The 22,087-nt window shown below is 42.4% G+C and overlaps 1 long non-coding RNA gene across 1 annotated transcript; it reads left to right on the top strand.

The window, feature by feature from the left end:
* The first annotated feature begins 101 nt into the window (after positions 1-101).
* On the top strand, positions 102-4,377 carry LOC144594861 (uncharacterized). The gene is made up of 3 exons (XR_013547429.1): positions 102-263; positions 1,101-1,177; positions 3,570-4,377. It is a non-coding gene; the product is annotated as an uncharacterized LOC144594861 (long non-coding RNA).
* Positions 4,378-22,087: the final 17,710 nt, after the last annotated feature.

The raw sequence follows: 22,087 nt of genomic DNA, 5'->3' as shown, positions 1-22,087 counted from the left end.
GAGAGAAGGCGAGGTGAGTTGCGCAGCCCTCATCAAAGATGGCGCCGGGACAATTGACGCAGCCGTGAGGTGACCGGCGCAGCCCTCATCCAAGATGGCGCGGCGCAATGCCTTGATCAAATATGGCGGCTGTGCCGGCGGTGTGATTGGCTCTTCCCCGCAGCACAGGCGAGGAGTGGAGAAGAGCAGAATGGCGGGTAAAGTCAAGGCTGCCGAATGTACCGCGGTACTCGCTGAGTTTGCTGCTATTAATGATGCTCTTGGTGGGTATGGGTTTATCACCGACCATGCTAGTGGGCCATTTATCACACTCGAATGGTGCACCATCCGAGCCCGAGGTTTAGTGCGCCTTGTCGGCGAGTCATTATCACCCTACACTTCATATATCCAACGGTCTGGGCGCTGTCTGGGTGGTGGTCACTGTTAAATGTTGTCTTTTGAATTATATATTGACCCTGATTTCTTTAGATCTTGATCTTGAATCAGTGTTGATTTTGTGCACCCCAGCGGTATGAACATTGACTTCTCTAACTTCAAGTAGCCCTTGCTTTCCCTCTCTTTCCATCCCCTCCCCTTTCCCAGTTCTCCCACCAGTCTCCCTGACTCCGACTACATTTTATCTCTGTTTGCTTTGTTGTTATCTTCTCCTAACTAACAATGATCTATTGTACATTTTCCTTGATCAGTTCATTGGCTATATTTAAGAGGGAGTTAGATGTGGCCCTTGTGGCTAAAGGGATCAGGGGGTATGGAGAGAAGGCAGGTTAGGTACAGGATACCGAGTTGGATGATCAGCCATGATCATATTGAATGGCGGTGCAGGCTCGAAGGGCCGAATGGCCTACTCCTGCACCTATTTTCTATGTTTCTCTCTCCACTCTGTCCTGTTTTCACACCTTTACACTTCCTTATCTATATACTTCCTTATAGACCCTCCGCCTTAAGAATATCCATTGACTTGGCCTCCACAGCCGTCTGTGGCAATGACTGATTATCCACATCTTATTTTTGTTGGGAATGAGACATGTTCATATCTTGTGTATCGGAGAGGTGTTTTTCCTTGACATCTGAAACCAGTTGTGCGTATTTTCTTATTCTAGGATCCGTGCTCGAAAAATTAAATGATTCCCAGACAGTTGTGAAGAAGTCCATTCAGTGTCAAGAATTCCTTAATCAGGTACAGTACATTGTTTAAAAAGGTGGTAACTTTTAGTCTCTATGGCATCCTTGAATTTAATAGAATTACCTTTCTAATGTGCCCTTTGACGGCCTTAAGCTCTTAAGGAGATTTATCTCCTTAAACATATCTGCCTTTTTCTCCTAAATCTTTAAAACTACCTCTGCCTTAATTATAGTCTGTCTTGATGTCAAATCTTGTTTTTAATCTATCTGCTGCACAAGAGTGTTATCAATGAAGCGGATGGCACAACTGGCAGAGCTGCTGCCTGACAGTGGCAGAGACCAGGGTTCGATCCTGATCTCGGATGCTATCTGTGGAGTTTGCATGTTCACCCTGTAACTACACGGGTTTCCTCCGAGTGCTCTGGTTTCCTCCCACATCCCAAAGACGTGTGGGTTTGCAGGTTAATTGCATCTGTGAATTGTCCCTAGTGTGTAGAGAGTGGATTAGAAAATGGGATAACAGAACTAGTGTGAACAGGTTAGGGTGGACTTGGTGGGCCATTTCCATTTATTCACAAAATGCTGGAGTAACTCAGCAGGTCAGGCAGCATCTCGGGAGAGAAGGAATGGGTGACGTTTCGGGTCGAGACCCTTCTTCAGACTGATGTCAGGGGGGCGGGACAAAGGAAGGATATAGGTGGAGACAGGAAGATAGAGGGAGATCTGGGAAGGAGGAGGGGAAGGGAGGGACAGAGGAACTATCTAAAGTTGGAGAAGTCGATGTTCATACCACTGGGCTGCAAACTGCCCAGGCGAAATATGAGGTGCTGTTCCTCCAATTTCCAGTGGCCCACCACAAAAGCATGGTCAGTTGATATTGTTTAGTTTCTGTCAGTGAGATGATCTGCTGGAAATTATGTGGGTCCGTGTTCTTTACCTTAATGCTGATTTGAAAAAGTCTTTGATATGCGATTTCAATGATAGATTCTCGCACAAAAAGCTGGAGTAACTCAGCGGGTCAGGCAGCATCTCTGGAGAGAAGGAATGGGTGACGTTTCGGGTTGAGACCCTTCTTCAGAAGTGTCTCGACCCGAAACATCACCCATTCCTTCTCTCCAGAGATGCTGCCTGACCCGCTGAGTTACTCCAGCTTTTTGTGTCTACCTTCGATTTAAACCAGCATCTGCAGTTTTTTTTCCTATAGATTCTTGCACTGTCATTTCTGAAAGCCCATAACATTAAGTCAGTGGGAGAAGCCCATACTTGCTGCTGATCTCCTAAAAATGTTCCTGATTCTTTCATGTGCTACCCTCAGCAGGAATTTGAGGGAGAAGCCAGCTCTCTGTTGCATCTTGATTTATTCACAAAATGCTGGAGTAACTCAGCAGGTCAGGCAGCATCTCGGGAGAGAAGGAATCCCGAGATGCTGCCTGACCTGCTGAGTTACTCCAGCATTTTGTGAATAAATCGATTTGTACCAGCATCTGCAGTTATTTTCTTATACTCTCTGTTGCGTCTCAACTTGTCACAATGATAGGGCCTTCAGCAACCCAATTTGGGGGTGGGGGGGGGGGGGGGGGGGGGGAGATAGTGGCAAGAATGAGCTTCTGATCAAGCCTCCTCTGCAAAACGGTTAAAGCTTGACAATGAGCTAAGAAGGCTGGGTGCCAATGTAATGCAATCCTGATTTTTCTCGGGTATTATTTGTATCTCTTTAAATTGTTGTCAATAAACCACTGAAATACAACCACCGAAATACCCATGCACAGATCACTATTAAAACATCTAATATTAACTGGAAAGAACTAAGGAAAGCAGTAATTCTTCAATGCAGAATGAAGAATCTGCCCTGGCACCAGGTTCAATTTAGTTGCTTGATTGGATTCACAAGCAGAGGTGATGGGGAACTGCCTCAGCTTCACACCATGATGCTTAACCTTTGGGATTTCACTGTCATTGAGAGTCAAAAAGTGATCATGAACCGCCACCCTCAACTTGTGGACTTCTGCAATCATAAAAGAAACTTCAAGGCTGCATCTGTCCTCTGAGAATTTTGTTACTTTGTCGGCACCAACACGTGGCGACACTTGTGTACTGCCTAGGTTGTGTGTAAAACAGCTTTTCACTGTACCTTGGGTACATGTGACAATAAAGTATCATTCATTCAATTTCCAACACTTTCTGATTTTTATTTTAGGTTTCCAGCATCTGCAGTTTGTTTTTGGATTGTCATCATCCTTGTACCTGTGCTTTCAACCTCCTTCAGAATGTTGTATGGTTCATTAAGATTTTTTTGTTGTTTATTTTCTCCTTTTTTGTTCTGAATGAATGTTGCTAAATGATTGTTCTGCTGTGCAACTTAATCGAGATATGGAAATAGACAATTTCTTAAAGTCTCACTTTATACACATTTTATATTGAAACTTTTTTTTGTGTGTTGTTTGCAGAGCATAGAACCGATTATCACCGCCTTCAAGCCCCAAGAAACAGTTAGACATATAGATATAAATCCAGTGGAGTGAAAATGAAGTACTGTACATGATAATTAAATCTGTGGAAGTTCTGTTGTGTCCCAATGCTGCCATTTTAGGAATTGGTTGTTTAAAAATTGTTAACATATGAGCAATGGGCTTGTGGAAGAGTGTCGTGTTAAGAATATGTCCACTGACAAATGCCATAGAAAATCAGATTCTAATAGATTGTTGATTTATTTTCTGATTTCTAGCACGTACACTGAGCAACTGTAGTGACTAACATACAACTGTAGACGAACATTGCACCCTATTTCATTAACAGCTAAATGGTGCAGGATTAATCGTGATTTTTTTTCATGAAGCTGTATATATATTTTTTAACAATTTCGCCAATTTGTGTCTCCATATCAAATGGGTTTAAGTGATATTTATTCTATACCAGTACCTAAACTCAGAACTGTATATTGGAATAAAACAGCGGTTATCTATTATCATTGGTAGCACGCTTGACTATAATTTTAATACTGAGATGTAAAGAGAAAACACTGAATGTGCTCTTTGACCCAGGTAATTATTCAGATATTTGTCGTAATGAAGACAGTGGTTATAAAGCAGAGGCCCTCTGAAACCTCACTCTCCATTTTAAAGCAAATGCTATCTGAATAAGCGAGTTCAGGTATCTCGATAAACGCAAGGAATCATGGGAATTGCCAAAGGTCATCCGGGATAAGCAAAGAGCGTTGCTAGTGAACTTAATGGCTAATGTACACTGAAACAATGGTTGATAAATGATTAAATGAAATGAAAGAAATTAAGAGGTATGAATTTCTGTACATTTACTGATTGAGCTCTGGATTTCAGTTCATCTCAAATCTGGTTGAACATAAAGTTGAACTTCTGATCAAAATGATCTGCAAGTGCAACAACATTTCATTTACACCAATGGAGGCAGTAAATTACATAATGCTCTGCAGACGGTGAAAATATCATCAATATGAGGAACTAAAGTGATGGGTAAAGTGTTTCTCAGGATGTTAAACCACTTTAGACGACCTATGGCCCGTTCATCATGAATGCAGACATTGGCAACCTTCTTGGTTTTGTGTACTTTTTCTCTGGTCATTTGCTGATAACCACCGCTGGGAGGGGGAATCTCTAAATAGGCTTGGCGAAACATCAAGTCTTCTTGAAAGGGAAATCCTCTATCTGCCATTATGCTATCCCCAGTATCAACTAGGTTCAAAAATCCACTCTTCCTAACAATGTGTGTATCAGATGATCGCCCACCCCAAGCTTTTGATAAGAATGTGATCATGCCGTTTGGGGCAATTCCAACCAATAGTTTCACAGTGTTGTGTCTCGTATTCGGACCATGTCAAAGCCTGCAACTGTAGGTGCTGTGGTCATTCTATAAATATCTGTGCAGTTGAGAATGCATCTCAGTGCTGGGCATTTATTTATTACTAGACCAAGTGGACCCGTTGGGCCCAAACCTCTCCCGCATCGGCGCAGCACCCTCTCCTTCCCCACTCCCCCTCCCCTCTCACACTCCCCCCCTTCCCCCTCCTCCCTCCCCCTCTCCCCTCAACCCACCTCCTCTCCCTCCCCCCCTTCCACACCCCCCCCCCACTCAAGCCCCCTCAACCTCCCTTATCCCTCCCTCCACCCTCTCCCCTCCCTCCCCAGGAGATAGATTTAAACTTTAAAATGTGAATAACTTTAAAAATATAACACCGATTTCAATGAAACTTTTTCCATTAGCACCAAAGAGATGACGGAGAGTAAGGTGGGCCTAAAATTGTCGTGTTATCCTGTACCGTTTTGGCGGAATTTCAGGAACGAACAAACAAACGAGAGTTTTAGTATATAGATCTGTTTCGGCTGCATGGACCTTATCAAACCATGATCTGTAAGCATGTCTATTACATACCGGTACAAGTTACAATGCAAAAGAAAATGGTGCAAGTATATTGAATTAATTTACACAATCACAAAATTATAACTGAAAATTACAATGTCAAATACTGATTAAAATTATCCAATGTAATGGGAATCAGAAGAGACATGATTAGTCAGGAGTCTCGTGACTAAGGTTTGTACTGCACAACTTGCACATGTACATGCAGAAATGCAGAAGTCGGGGGCGCTAGTGTGCATATGATGTAATAGACGTGTTTTGCTAGAGCTCCCCTCCGATAAATCGAGATTAAGGAATAAAAGACTATTTATAGTACAACTCCCACTTTAAGTTGTGTCTACTGCTGTAATAACAGACCGACATAAAATGACAACGCAGAAGTCGTCCAGAAAGCAGCCAGCCGTCAGGAAATTTAATGAAAACCCAGCATCGTCACTGGATGAGGAGCGGCCTAGTGGTGGAGAGCCGGAGCTAATCACACTATCGGCAGAAGGAACTCCTGAAACAGCCATCATTCTTACAGCTATAAATGAAATGAGCAAGAAGATGGATGACCGATTTAATACCCTGGAGGTGTCCCTCCAAGTTACTCAAGCCACTCTGACTGAACATGGAGCACGGATATCTATGGTAGAAGATGCGAGCAGTGACCATGACACTCGACTAATTCAGTTGGAGCAGCAGTGGCTACGGCTAGAATATGCTAACAAGGCCCTCCAGGATAAAGTTATTGATCTGGAGGCGCGCTCCAGACGCCAGAACATAAAAGTGGTCGGACTACCAGAAAAGATTGAAGGCGGCCGCCCCATGGAGTTCATTGGTAACTTTATTCGGGACTTGTTGGGGGCAGAACATTTCTCGATGCCCATAGAAGTTGATAGGGAGTATAGGCTGGGAGGACAACAGGCTAACGATCTCGCGCGCCCCAGAGTCATGATAGTTAAGATCCACATCGGCCATCAGAAAGAGCGGATAATGCGACTGTCACAACAACAATACCCGCTGAACTACAATGGGAAGCAAATTCACATTTTTCCTGATCTCCCGGCAGAGATAATGAAACAACGTCGTCTTTTCGAGGTCACGAGGAAGAAGCTCAAAGAGGCAGGCCTGCGAACCGGATATATCTACCCTGCTCGCCTCCGGGTTACCCAGGGTATCGACACGTCGATATTTAGCACCCCGGAGGAGGCCAAACTATTCGCGGATAACCTGCCGCCCAGCCCGGTGACAACGGTGGGCTAATGTCGGCTAACAGACTAACACTGACTAGCTGGTCTCCAGACCAGCTGTTTCAGCCAATCTCAACGTGGGGGCATGGTCACCCTCTTGTCGAGTAAGATTAAATCCTGAGGATACAAGCTTTTGTCCAAGTGCACTGACTCTCCCATGTCTATCCTTGTTTAAGCCGCTGGCCCGGAGTGGACGGCGGGCGTCGGCTAACATGCGAACGAGTTAACTCTGAGCCATGGACATGGTCATTCACACGAAAGGTAGACGTTGGACTCAATAGATTTAACTTTAACTTTGTTTAATGTGCTTAATTCGTTTCAGGAATAGGATGATTTTACAGGATGGGTTCCTGCTAATTTTTCAAAGGGAAACGTTTTTTTTGTTGAACAGATCCGTAATTTTGTTTGTTCATCGGAGGGGATGCCGACCGAATTTGTAGTTAACTAGCTAGCGGTTTCACAATTTAGCCTTTAGCTAGCCTTTGGGCTTAACAGGCTAGATAGTTGAAGTAACCCCCGTTTACAGTATGTTAGGATATTTTCTCTCACTTTGTTTGGGAGAGTGGGGATGGGGGGAGGGAAAGTCCGAGTTTTGTGTGTGTTTTTGTGTTGGTGGTCTTCCTGTTTTTTTGTTTGAGGCAAATTATTATGTCGCTGCTTATGTAATACAATTTACACCTTCTGATGGTACCTGGGGATGATGATGTGCGTGGGAGGGTTACCATGGTGAGCTGGAATGTCCGCGGCATGGGCCACCCAATTAAACGAGCTAAAGTGTTTTCACACCTTAGGTCTTTATCTGCCGACCTTGTGTTCCTCCAAGAAACTCACATTAGAACATTGGGGCAGAGACAGTTGCGCTGCAGATGGGCAGATCAGATATTTCAATCCACATTTTCTAGCAAAGCCCGCGGGGTGGCAATTATGGTTAAGAAAAACATAGATTTCAGACATATTTCTACAGTAAGTGACCCGAATGGTCGATTTCTCATAGTAACTGGGTACCTTTACTCTGTTCATGTAACACTGCTTAACATTTATGGTCCGAATATTGATGATGCAGCTTTCTTTCGCAAAATCTTTGATAAGTTACCTGACCTTTCTAATACGAATGTGATTGTTGCAGGGGACCATAACACAATCCTTGACTGGCACCTGGATAGGTCATCAAATAAAATGTGTAGCCCTTCGAATGCATCCACGGTTTTGAAAAATCTCATCTCCTTCACCAATTTAGTTGACATTTGGAGGATACAGCATCCCACAGACAGAGAATACTCTTTTTTTTCTAAAATGCACAATTCATACTCTCGTATCGATTATTTTTTATTAGACTCGAAACTCATACCTAATGTAATAAATACCAAATATCATAACATTTTGATCTCAGACCACGCTCCAACCTCAATTATCTTTGACTTTAAGCTGTCTAAACGATGTGCTAAATGGCGACTACGCCTTTCCTTGCTTAATGATGGAACTTTCTGTAAATACATGTCTGAAAAAATTACAGAATATTTGGAGACCAATGACACTTCTGATGTCTCGGACTCCACCTTGTGGGAAGCTTTCAAGGCAGTTATGAGGGGTCATATTATTTCGTATGAAGCGTCTTTAAAGAAATCCAGAGAGAGACGTCTACAAGAAATTGAATCGGAGCTTTCTCCAATGGAGACGTTGTATCGGAGCACAAACAACCCCCAAACGCTGCAAAATATGCTCAGTCTTAAATATGAGTATAACACGATTCTAACAAATCAAGTCAGTGACCAGCTACTGCGACTGAAACAGCGATATTTTGAATTAGGGGACAAACCGCATACATTGTTAGCCCGTCAGCTTAGAGGGCAACAAGCAAGTAGGGCCATACATATAATAAAATCAGGCAAGGGTGTTGCTTTAACCGATCCAAAATTAATAAATGAACGCTTTGAAGAGTATTATCAAGAGCTGTATAAATCCAAAGCTAACGGTGATATCAATGCATGGTTAAAAAAGTTGGACATACCAAAATTAGATAGTGCCTCTTGTGAGGCCTTAAACTCAGAACCCTCCTCTGTAGAAATCAAGGATGCAATTAGGTCGTTGCAAAACGGCAAGAGCCCTGGGCCAGACGGTTTTGGAGTCGAATTTTATAAGAAGTTTGCTGACCAGGTAACTCCGATTCTGCACAGGATGCTCTCCCACTCAATCGAGTTGAAAAAGCTCCCACCGTCATTGTACAATGCTAATATTTCTCTCTTATTGAAACAAGACAGGGATGAAACCAATCCCTCCTCATACCGACCAATTTCTATGCTTAATTTGGATTTCAAGATTTTTACTAAAATAATGGCGACTAGACTAAATAAGTGTATAGAATCCATTATCCATACGGATCAGACCGGGTTCATCCCTAATAGGTTCTCTTTCTTTAATGTTAGAAGAGTAATGAACATTATGTATCACAAATTCGATAGTTCTTCCAAACAACCCATTCTGTGTTTAGACGCAGAAAAAGCTTTCGATCAGGTTGAGTGGGGATATTTACTCAGAGTGCTGGAAGAGTTTGGTCTTGGAGCCTCTTTTATTTCCTGGGTACGTCTTATATATGCTCATCCCACCGCTTCCATACTCACAAACCAGGATAGGTCACCCCCTTTTGCCCTTCAGAGGGGTACGCGACAGGGCTGCCCCCTCTCGCCGCTCCTCTTTGCGTTAGCCATTGAGCCGCTGGCAATCGGCATAAGAGGGCATGCGCTTATAAAACCGATAATACTGGGTGGGGTGGAACATAAGATTTCGCTTTATGCGGATGATATTGCCATCTTTTTATCTGACCCTGAACATTCTGTTCCTTACCTATTCCAGCTTATTAATTCCTTTGGCGAGGTCTCAGGTTACACTATAAACTGGCAGAAGAGTGAACTTATATCGATAACAGCAGAATTAGACCCTGTATTCTTAGCCAACATGCAGTTTAAAACAAATCCGGATAGTATAAAATATCTGGGCATTAAAATATCTAAAAACCCCAAGACCCTTTTTAAAATTAACTTTACCGAAAGGTTAAACAAGCTAAAGGAGAACATAGAGAAATGGAGAACGTTGCCTATTTCCTTGATTGGCCGCGTGAACGCAGTAAAGATGGTCTCCCTGCCGAGATTTCTGTATTTATTTCAGAATGTTCCTGTTTTTATCCCCAAATCCTACTTTAAGTTAATCGATTCTATCATTATGCCATTTATTTGGGGATATAAAGCACACAGGATCTCAAAAGCTTATCTTCAAAAAACGAGGGAACATGGGGGACTGGGGTTACCATGCTTTTTATATTACTATTGGGCGGCCAATGTTAGAGTCATGGTATACTGGCAGTATGCATATGAACGGGGAGTTGGATATGACCTGCCACCTTGGCTGGCGATTGAAAAAAGCTTAACCCCAAAAACTTCTCTCCCTGCTCTCCTTTTTTCATTACCCAGATCTCTCACCTCTCTTAGAGAGGATCACTTCACTCTGTCCAATGCTCAGAGAATATGGCACCAAATTAGGAAAGCTTGTGAGCTTCCGAATACGTCAATGCACGCCCCAATCTGGCATAACCACGCTTTCCCCCCATCATTTACAGACACAGCATTCAAAGAATGGAGCTGTAAAGGGATAGTTACAATAAAAGATCTTTACATAAATAGACACTTTGCATCATTTGATCAGCTACAATCCAAGTTCTCATTGCCCAAAACTCAATTCTTCAGGTACTTACAGCTGAGAAATTATGTTCGACAAAACAATTCGCTTTTTGAGTCCCTGCCCGAAGACGACTTGTTGTCCAAAATTTTGCTGGGTCCCCCGGAAGCAAAGAACCTAATCTCATCGTTTGTAGGTATCTTTTTAAACAAACTAGATAAATCTACTTTAAAAATAAAACAAACCTGGGAAGAAGACCTTAACATTGAAATTGATGACGATGTCTGGAAGGAAGTACTGAAAAGTATAAAATCCTGTTCTATTAATTCTAGGCTACAACTGATTCAATTCAAGGTTATACACAGATTACACTACTCTAAGGTTAAGCTGCATAAAATCTTTCCTGATCTCTCACCTTTGTGTAATAGATGCAAGACCGCTGAGGGTACACTCGCTCACCACTTTTGGACTTGTCCAAAACTTCACAACTTTTGGTGTCTTTTATTTCAATGGTACTCCACTGTTTTAAACGTCACTTTAACTCCGGACCCTGAAACTGCTCTATTCGGGTATTCCACAACGCTTGAGAAGCTAGACCATAATGCTCGCACAATCTTGGTTTATGGTATGGTAATTGCCAACAGATGTATTTTGAAACTATGGAAATCAGACTCTGCTCCTCAGTTTGAGACTTGGTTAAGAGAATTAATGGGCATATTACACGTAGAGAGGTTGAGATATGAATTGTCTGGCAACCCTCAAAAGTTCTTCAACATATGGAACCCAGTGCTGCAGCATATTAAGGACAAGTAAAACTATCCCCTCAATGCCACATGCTTTTGTACCTTCTTTGAATCCAGCAGTGAAAATACTGAAATATTTGACTTGTGAAAATTACCTTGCCTCATGTTTTTGTGCTTTTGTCTTTTTTTGTTACATTGTAGTTATGTTTTTTTTAAATGTATTTTTATTTATTTATTTGTTTGTTTTTGTTTGTTTGTTTTCATGATTATGTAGGGAAGGGGAGGGATGGGGTTTACTGTTGTTGTTATATGCATTGTAATCAATTATAAAATAAAAAAAATTAAGAAAAAAAAAAAAAAGAAATGCAGAAGTCAACAAACGTGCATGCAGCCCATGGCCGAGGACTAGTATAGTAAGAGGCGAAGACCACACAAATACTTTTCATATTATCCATTGATGGTTATAGAAATCATACATTTCATTTCATTCTGCCCGCCCCCCCACCCCCCCCCCCCCCCCCCAAAACAAAAACAATAAAAAATGGTTGTCATTCATCTTCACAATCTCGCTCACTCTCCGAAGCGGGCCAGCAAGCGACCAATTAAACCATCAAAATCATCGTCGTTTTGTACAAATGAACCATAAATACATCTAGTTAATAGTTTTGAAAGCAGTATTTTCTTACCTCGAAGAAGTAAAACTGGAAAATACGTATGAAAAGCAGGTCTGCTTAATTTGTGCTTCATTTGCTCATCAACTCTGAATTCCAGGCTGATATTGAGTGCGGTGCTGGTCTTTCGATGAAATATTAAACTGATAAACACTGCTCACCTGGTGGAAGTTAAAACAAACGTGCACAATGCAAGTGATGGAAAGAAGTGACCCAAAATAGGTCAAGATGCAAAGTTGCCTAATATGCTGATTGTTTGCAGTATTTTCAAGTTTCCTTTCAGGTTCCAATCCCTGAAGTATTTTATTTACAATTTCATTTAAGAGCATCTTAATAACTTTTATTTTCTAGATAAGTTGAATGTAAAATACAACTCTTCTTGGAAGAGTACAAGAGGAAATGAAAATTTCCTAAAATTTGACCTGTACTTTTAGTTATAAAATAGCAAATGCTTCATTAATTCAGAGCTGAAGATAGACACAAAATGCTGGAGTAACTCAGCAGGACAGGCAGCATCTCTGGAGAGAAGGAATGGGTGAAGTTTTGGGTCAAGATCCTTCTTCAGACTGGTGTCTCAGTCTGAAGAAGGGTTTCGACCCGAAATGTCTCCCATTCCTTCTCTCCAGAGATGTTGCCTGTCCTGCTGAGTTGCTCCAGCATTTTGTGTCTACCGTTTAACCCAGCATCTGTAGTTCCTTCCTATACTTCAACTCAAAGCTGTCAGGAGACTGAGTTTAAAGTGAGAAATATAAGAATTGCATGTCTCGTTAGGTCTAGATCGGGTTTTTCAGAGACTTGGAAGTTTCAAGGTGACACCTGAACATGGTGACTCTCAGCCTGCTGTTTCAGAAGAGGATCTGGTGTATTCAGTGCATGGTATAATTTGATGTTTAACATGCAGAGTAAGCATTTCACTGTATCTCACGGTTCAATGGTACTTTTTTTTGGCATACAGTTCAATGACAATACTACTATACATTAAGCACAATCATACTAAGTTTAAGAGTGTAAGACAATAGACCGCACTGAGTCAGTACACAAGGGTCGCCATGTTTCAGGCACCATCTTGTACCGTTTAAGTGCAAAGTATTTTTGAAATGTTAGAGTCTTGACTTGTCCACAAAGGCCCATTGTCCTGGCAGCAGCACTCCGATATGCAGGGGGTCGGCCTGGCCTGGTGATGTGTTGATGTCCTCCTCCGCTGCTCTGCCACTCCATTTTGCTGCAAGCCACGTCCTTTCCACGCGCTTGGCCACGGAGCAGCGCCCGATCTAATGGAGTCCCAGGCTGCATCTGGGCCTCCAGCAGCCCACTCTGCCAACTTGATCATCCCAACGCCACCTTGACATCAGCCCGTGTACTCGCCCTCCCTCACTGGTGACAATTAAGAAACCATTGAACTTTCTTGTGAACTATTGTATACAATTGTACACAGTTTCATGACACAATTATGCATATAGAAATAAATGAATGCATGCAGTTTATGATGAGATTATGTACAGATATAGATAGTTTATGAATCTGTCAAGCCTAGGGTCAAGCATGTGTTAAACAAAAGTTCCATATACTCATAGATTCTGAGGTCATTGTATACACAGACATTTTGGGGGATTTATTTTCACAAATATTATGACTAGACTCACATTACCACACAGGCAGAGGCATGAACCCAGAGCTTAACACCGAGATGAAACATTGAATTCCCATCAGCGTTCTCCAGATCATTCAATGTAACTGATGTAAACCCTTTGAAAACATCAACAAAGTGTTGTAAGTGCAGAAATAAATTCAAAGCCCCTTGCCTTAATAATTATACAGAAGAGGATTAGATATTTGGAAAGAAAGATCATTGGGTTTTGAAATGACTAAACTGAGCTTGATGCAACCAAAAATACCTATGTCACATGAAAAAGATTAATTGCAGATGTATCAATTCCATCTGACTACTTAATTTACCTTTTTTCTGCTAACACCTCTGAAGTGCCTTGGGCCAACTTTGCTACATTAATGATGCTGTGTGAATGAAAATTCTTATTGTTGTAACTGTAATTTCTTTGGATAAACAAATAGTTGTAATATTTAACTTTATGACCTCACTGAAACATTTGATGAACCCAGACGAACAGAACCTCAACATCTGGTAGATGTAAAAGATCCCATGGGGCCATTATAAAGAGGAGGAGGGGGAGGGAAGTTGCTGCCTTATGTTTATCCTTCAGTCAAGATTTCTTAAATAGTTTATCTGGTCATTAAAAATATTGGCTGCTAGGTCTCCTACAATATAATAGTGGCTACACATCAGCAATACTTTGGCCATAAAGGAGGCAGGGAAGTTGTTATATCAATGCATGCCTTTCTTTCTTGATGTATGAATTATTATAGAATCATGGAAATTTATAGTACAACAGAAGTTCACTCTGATCATTGTGTTGCATCCAAACTAACCATAAACAGCGACTGAGATTAATCCTATTTTTTGGCTCTCAGTCCACAGCCCCTTAGACAACAGGACATCAAGCGCTCGTATGATGAGGGGTTCTGCCTAAACCAAGCTTGTGCGGTGGCACAGCGGTGGAGTGGCTGCCATTACAGCGCCAGAGACCCGGGTTACGGGTGCTGTCTGTGCAGAGTTTGTATGTCCTCTCTCAGACCGTGTGGGTTTTCTCTGGATGCTCTGGTTTCCTCCCACACTTCCAAGACATACAGATTTATATGTTAATTGGCTTTGGTACAATTGTGATTTGTCCCTAGTGTGTAGGATAGTGTCAGTGTACTGGGTAATCGCTGGTCGGCACGAACTCGGCAGGCTTGTTTCCACGCTGTATCGCCAAATGCAAAAGTCACTTACAGGGTGGAAAAAGAATCAATTCTTCTTTAATTCCTCTCCTTATAATTTTTAATCCATGCTATAGAATATTCACAAATTGCTTTAGGTTGAGCCTTAGGGTTTGGTTTGGATTTATTATTTGCAGATCTGCCAAGGTGTGGTGATAAGCATGCTATCCAAACAAATCACATATACCGTACATGGATACATCAATTCAAACTGAAGTACAACAGATAGAACAAAGAGGAAGGTGCAGAGAAAGAGGCCATTTGGTCTTTTGAGTGAATGCTAACTCTGTAAGAGCAATCTAATCAGTCTCACATCCTGCTTTCTCACTATAGCCCTGTACATATTTATCTTCACAGATCAGCCCAAAACTCGACAAAATAATCTGCTGCACCTACCACTCCTCGCAATACATTACAGCACCTAACCATTTGCTGTTTGGTAAGAACATCTAAACCCTTGGTAAGTTGATAAGTACTCGGAGCAGAATTAGGCCAAATGGCCCATCAAGTCTATTCCGCCATTCATTCATGGCTGATCTATCTTTCCCTCTCAACCCCATTCTCTTATACCCAATAACCCCCGACACCCTTACTAATCAAGGATCTGTCACTCTGCCTTAAAAATATCCATAGACTAGCCCTCCACAGATTCACGACCCTCTCATCAATAAAGAAATTCCTCCTCATCTCCTTTCTAAAGGTATGTCTTTTTATTCTGAGGCTTTGGCCTCTGGTCCTAGACTGTTCCACCAGAGGAACCATCCTCTCCACATTTAATCTATCCAGGCCTTTAACTATTCAGTATTTCAATGCCGTCGCCCCTCATCCTTCTAAACTCCAGCACTCATCATATATTAACACAATCATTCTTGGGATTATTCTCGAAAGATTTGTTTGACCACTCTATTTATTTTTATTGTACGATACATTATGATTAAATCTCCCCTCAGCTTCCCCTGGATAAAGAAAATAACTGAAGTGCAGTTAGTCTTTAACTAAACATCCTGCTGTAGGAAGATACTCATAAATTGTTTCTCTCACTCTGCACGGGTGTCCCTGAGCTTCCTATAGTCTGTCACTTTAATCATTCTCCCTCTCACTTTGACCTCTCTGTCCTTACACTTTCCCAATGAAGCTCAGCATAAAAGGATGTGGAGTACCTCATCTACTGGACAAGCAAAGAATTCAATAAAATCAGATATAATGAGGTGGATGGTCACAGTCTTTTTCCCAGCATAGGAGAGTCTTAAAGCTAGAGAGTATAGGCTAGAGTTCAGAGGAGAAAACATGCCTGAGTGACAAGTTTTTTCACGTAGAGGGTGGTGGGCATATGGAATTAACTGCCAGTCACAATTACAATACTTCAAAGATATTTGAGGCCGAGGCCGAGGCCAGAAAGGTCAGTATGGGAATGGGAAGGAGAGTGTAATAAAGTGCTTAAGTACACGCTAAGATACAACGCATCATTTTATTGAAGCACTTACATCATAGGACCTGCAGTACATTACAGCTCCGAGCTGCTACATCTACTGCCTGACATAGGCGGGTTCTTAATATTATAAAGCACATACTAGGCGGGACTACTACTAACAAGCACTACGATTGGCTAGCATGCAATAGCCCATCTACATCTCTTCTTGTAGAAATAAAGGAACAACGGTAGCTTAAGCAATGAAAAACAAAAATGTGAAGAATATACTAGCAAAGTTACACAAAATCGCCATATCTAACGGGTGGCCTACAAACCCGTCCGGCCCTCGTGCGGTAAGAGACCGCCTCACCTCCTTTCACGGGAGAACAAGGGGAGGAGAGTGGGGACGCAACAGGCGACTTGACAGGACTAGCGGGAGATGACATGGGCGCGCCAGGCACCGACCGACGTGGGGAACCCGCGGCAGGAACAACGGTTGGTGGTGAATCAACTGTGGGAGCGAACACGAGATGCGGGGCGTCAGGACCCGGAGTCGCAGTTCCTTCACCGGAAGGATGTGTTGACGGTTGCGTCTGTAGATGACCCCGTCCACTTCGACCAGATATGAACGTGGCTCCTTGGAAGGGCCGTAAATGTGTCCCAGTCGTGCATGGTCCTTGTCGGTTTGCAGACGAACCACTTGTCCACGTGCAAGACGTGTGAGTGGCTTACTAGACTTGTCAAAGAACCGCTTCTGTGTGTCCCGTTGACGTAGTTGCTTCTGCACCACGGGCGGGGACCGAACGTGCGGCTGGAGTAGCTGCTGGGAGACAGGCAGGGGAGCACGGGTTTGGCGAGACATTAGTCGCTGGGCTGGCGAGCCTAGGACAGGATCCCGTGCAATGTTCCGTAGATTCAGTAAGTCCAGGTATACGTCGGATTTGGCAAGGTAGGCTCGTTCCATGAGTTGTTTCGCACTCCGGACGGTGCGTTCGGCGAGCCCATTGGACTCCGGGAATTCGGGGCTGCTGGTAATGTGTTGGAAGTCCCATCGTTTAGCAAAGTTCTTAAATGCTTGACTGGTGAATTGCCCATCTACAGAGAGTTAAAATGGTTAGCTTCTGAGAGATCCAACAAACCTTGGCAGACATGTTCGGCCAGATTTAGCTATGCTATTTTGCATTATTGTAATGGAGGAAAAGATATATAGCTGCTTGGCTGGAACTATTTGCCATTTTGCACATCAAACATGAGTTGAGGCAATAATTAGGATATTTGCATACTCAGAGACACCACCCTCACAACACTAACTTTGGGTGTCTCGGTTCTCAGTCCTCAGAAGACCATCCATGTGAATTGCTTTATCTGAACCTTCAGAGGTGTGGTGACAGTTTCAGTGTGTTCCCATTGTAAATACGTAATTCAGCAGAAGCTTTTTGTCAGATGCAAAATATTGAAGTAAACAATGTCTTAGTGGGAAGCGTGAATACCTTGTGAGTTCTAAAATGAAGCACGAGGTCGACAACTATTGAGCTTATTTTGATTTGCAGGGGAGAGAGAGAAAGCAGGAGATGCGAGAGTGAATGAACGAAAAGGCCAACAAATGTTTACTAAATCTATGTTGAAAGCATGTTTGATCCAATGTTCCAGAGGAATGGGATGTGTCCAGCTGAAAGATTCTGTTACTTAATGTGAAAGAAATTTGCAAGAACCCTTATGTTTAAAACTGATGGCCTCTAAGATATTGTGTGAATGTGTGAGGTCCCCTTTATCAAACATTCTCGTACTTTGGAATACATGTTAAGGTTTTTCAATGTGTAAATTAATGGTTAACTCTAAGAAAAGTGTAAGCATGGATTTTTGTTTTGTCTTGCCTTCTTTTAAGTTTGTGTTCTTTCTATTTTTTCCTTCGGAATTGATGTTTGAAGAGGTCTGGATTTCATACTGGCCGCACTGGAGTCCAAGATACAGTGTTAGAAATGTGAGTGGCTCTAATCTGGATTATGAGATCTCCACATTTCAGAGACAGGATGGTATTGGGGGAAATTTGTGATTAGTACATCCCGCGGTCTAGGCTTAAGCTCAGGGGTGACCGCGCTTTTGCGGTTGCAGCTCCTAGACTGTGGAACAGCATCCCTCTCCCCATCAGAACTGCCCCATCCATCGACTCCTTTAAGTCCAGGCTCAAAACCTATTTCTACTCCCTAGCGTTTGAGGCTCATTGAGGAGGCGCTGTGAACTGTTTGCGTGCTACTGTATGTTTCTTTTTTTTCTCCTTAGTACCTAATCAGATGTACAGCACTTTGGTCAACGTGGGTTGTTTTTAAATGTGCTATACAAATAAAATTGACTTGACTTGACTTGACTACATACAAATTGAGAATTTGAAACTTAATCTTAAAATGCAAATGTTTAATTTGCTTGAAGTTCTGTAGATGTCTGAAAAAAGTAAATAAGTATTCAGGATAGACCAGGGCAAATGACAGCAATCCACTGCTGACCTTCAGGAACCAAAGAGAAAAGTCAGTCCACTACCAATCCCATTGCAGGGAATTTAAGTGATGAATGCCTGCCCTTCTTCGTCAGGAGATAGACACAAAATGCTGGAGTAACTCAGCGGGACCGGCAGCATCTCTGGAGAGAAGGAATGGGTGACGTTCTTCTTCACATCCAACCATTCCTGATGGAAACACAAGAGACTGCAGATGCTGGAACCTTGAGCAAACAACAAAATGCAGTGGAAACTCAATGGGCCAGGCAGTATCTGTGGAAGCAATGATCAGAAGGAAGAAGGGTACGGACCTGAAAGGTGCTGCTTGACCGGCGGAATTCATCCTGCAACTCGTTTTGTCAGGTCAGCAAACCATAATTAAAGTGCTAGGGTGCAACAGTAATTACATCTTGTAATGAAGGCTGGTTCTGAGGGTCAGATGTTCAGTGAGACCAATCTAAAATAGAAAGGTATTGGAAAGGGATCCGAGTTATGGCAGACATATGTAGTCCAGGCATCACGCAGACCAGACTTCCCACCATTGGTTCTATCCACACCTTACGCTTCCTCAGAAAAGCAGATAACATGATCAAAGACGTATCCCATCTCAGTCATTCTATCTACTCCCAGCTCCCGTCGGGCAGAAGTAGAAGTAGAAGCTTGAATGTGCATATTGCCAGAGTCAGCAACAGCTTCTTCCCATCCGTTATCATGCTTTTGAACAGTCCGTCCAATTCACCTCTACCCCATTGAGGACATTAGACTTTGTCGAAGGAACTGGTGCTGCGAACTGTATTCTGCACTCTGTATCTTCACCGTTGCTCGATCTATTATACATGTTTGAAATGATAGTATCTGTGTATGGGATATCTGATTTGTTTGGGCATTGACAAAAATAAACCTAAACACCAAGTTCCACAACCTTGATGCCAGGCAGACCAAGCCAAGAGAGAGAGAACGTACAGAAGAAATATGGGTGGAATGTCAGAAGGCAATCACTCCAACCCTGATGAGAGTGAACACCTTTACTCTTGTTCACAAATTCTCTTGCAATAAAGATCGTTTGCCTTTCTAAATGTCTGCTGCAACTCCGTGTTATCTTTCAGAGACTTGTGAAGAAAGTACACCCAAGCCCTTTTGAAGAACTTTTGTCAATCTCTCACCTTTGAAAAGTCATCACCATTTATCTTTATGTGTTGATGGGTGCTTCAATGGTTGGCGTGGATGCGGTGTGCAGAAGAAGCTCTTATCTCCATGATCAGCCATCGCCATGTCTTTAGTGTATTCCCATGCAGCCTCTTTCCATCCTCCACATCTTTCACATTTCCATTTAATTTTGTGGCATCAATAAACTTGGAAATATTACCTCTAGTTCCCTTACCCATCTTGATCATCTGTAGAGGACTCTTAGTTCTCTAGTATTTCTGGAGGATTTTTTGTGTCTCCTTCCACGAATGTAGACACAAAGTTTGATTCCTTTGCTCATTCATTCTAACTTCTCCTGCCTCGACAAATAATGCCTTTTGCTAGTCTTTTCTATTTTATACCACTTTTTAAAATTAGTTTCTTGGGGTCCCTTTGCTGAATTCTAAAGCATTCCCAATGCTCAGGTTTACTGTTTCTTCTGGCAACTTTATAAAGATTTTCCTTGCATTTAATACGATCTTTAATTTCTCCTGTAATCCATGGTTGGCCCACATTTCACATTGTGCTTTTAAGTTTAAATATGCTTTAAATCTTGTACTATTTCTTTAATTGTCTATCTACCATCATAAAGACATTGAGTGTAGCCCGTGTGGAATTTACATGTTCTCCCTGTGGCCGCGTGGGTTTCCTCCAGGTGCACCGGTTTCTTCCCACATCCCAAAAACGTGGGTGTTTGTAGGTTAATTGTACTCTGTAAAATCAACCCTAGTGGGCAGGGAGTGGATGAGAAAGTTGGATAACTTAGAAACTAATGGAAAATGGTGATCAAAGGTTTGCGTGTACTCGGTGAGCCAAAGGGCTTGTTTCCATGCTGTATCTTTCAATCAAAATATTCAATCAATAATCTTTGAGGTAGTTTCCATAATCCCATTGCCAAACTAGCTCGCATTCATTCACAGTTTCCTTAGTTCATATCGAACATCTAACTTCAGATTGAACTTAATATAAAATTGTCACTTTTCCTTTGACCAACAACATTATTAATTAACCCTTCTCTGCTATCCAGTAAAATATCTAAACTTGCCTGGACCTTAATTGGTTCCTCAAAATACTGATCTAGAAATCCATCACATGTGCAATCCAGGAGATATCATATCATATCATATACAGCCGGAAACAGGCCTTTTCGGCCCACAAAGTCCGTGCCGCCCAGCGATCCCCGCACATTAACACTATCCTACACCCACTAGGGACAATTTTTACATTTACCCAGCCAATTAACCTACATACCTGTACGTCTTTGGAGTGTGGGAGGAAACCGAAGATCTCGGAGAAAACCCACGCAGGTCACGGGGAGAACGTACAAACTCCTTACAGTACAGCACCCGTAGTCAGGATCGAACCGAGTCTCCGGCGCTGCATTCGCTGTAAAGCAGCAACTCTACCGCTGCGCTACCGTGCCGCCCTCATCATTACATAGAGCATAGAACATAGAAAAGTGCAGCATTGGAACAGGCACTTTGGCCCACACTGTCGGTGCCGAACACGATGCAAAGCTAAACGAATCTAATTTGCTTGCACATTATCCATGCCCCTGCAGTTCTTGCATATCTATTTGGATTGTTAGCACTAATTACATTTGTCTAGTCTATGCGAGGGTAGATCCCGTGATATTATTACTCCTGTTACACATGCATCTAATGTCTTTACGTATTCTCTGCCCGACTTTACAACCACTATTCTAAAGCCCATGGGACAAAAAACACCAATGTTTTCTGTCTCCTGTTGCTTTCCGACTCCATCCCAATCCTTTGCGGGGTGTTATTCCACTTTCTACCTATGCAGCGGGTACTGCCTAGGTCAGCCTGCTGTATGATTTTACCAGAATGTGAGCAAAAACAAAGAATCTCACTGTACCTAGGTACATGTGACAGTAATGTGTCATTGAATTGAATCAAAGTGGAACATAGCCTCATTCTTCACTGCCTCTTTTCAACACCTCTGTCGCTTCAGTGAAGTTAAGTCGAGTTTATTGTCACAAGCACAAGTATGGCGAAGTCAGTTAATTTGTTTAGTTTCTTGTCACATCTACCGAGGTACAGTAAAAAGCTTCCGTTGCATGCTAACCAGCCAGTGGAAAGCCAATACATGATTGCCATCGAGCCATCCACTGCACAAAGATACCCAATAAAGGGATGAGCGTTTAGTAGACAGGTAAAATAGAAATCTTGCTTGCAACAGCATCACATGTACATAGACACACACAACACACACAACATAAATTATGCATACATTACACCTAAATTCTACAAGGTTAAACGCAAATGGACCGTTGAAAACAAAACATTAGTCCCAAACACAATAAGAAAACTAGT

Source organism: Rhinoraja longicauda, chromosome 6 (assembly GCF_053455715.1).
Source record: "Rhinoraja longicauda isolate Sanriku21f chromosome 6, sRhiLon1.1, whole genome shotgun sequence".
NCBI lineage: Eukaryota > Metazoa > Chordata > Chondrichthyes > Rajiformes > Arhynchobatidae > Rhinoraja > Rhinoraja longicauda.
Note: the sequence above shows the minus strand (reverse complement) of the source record. Positions and strands in the feature narration are given on the sequence as shown.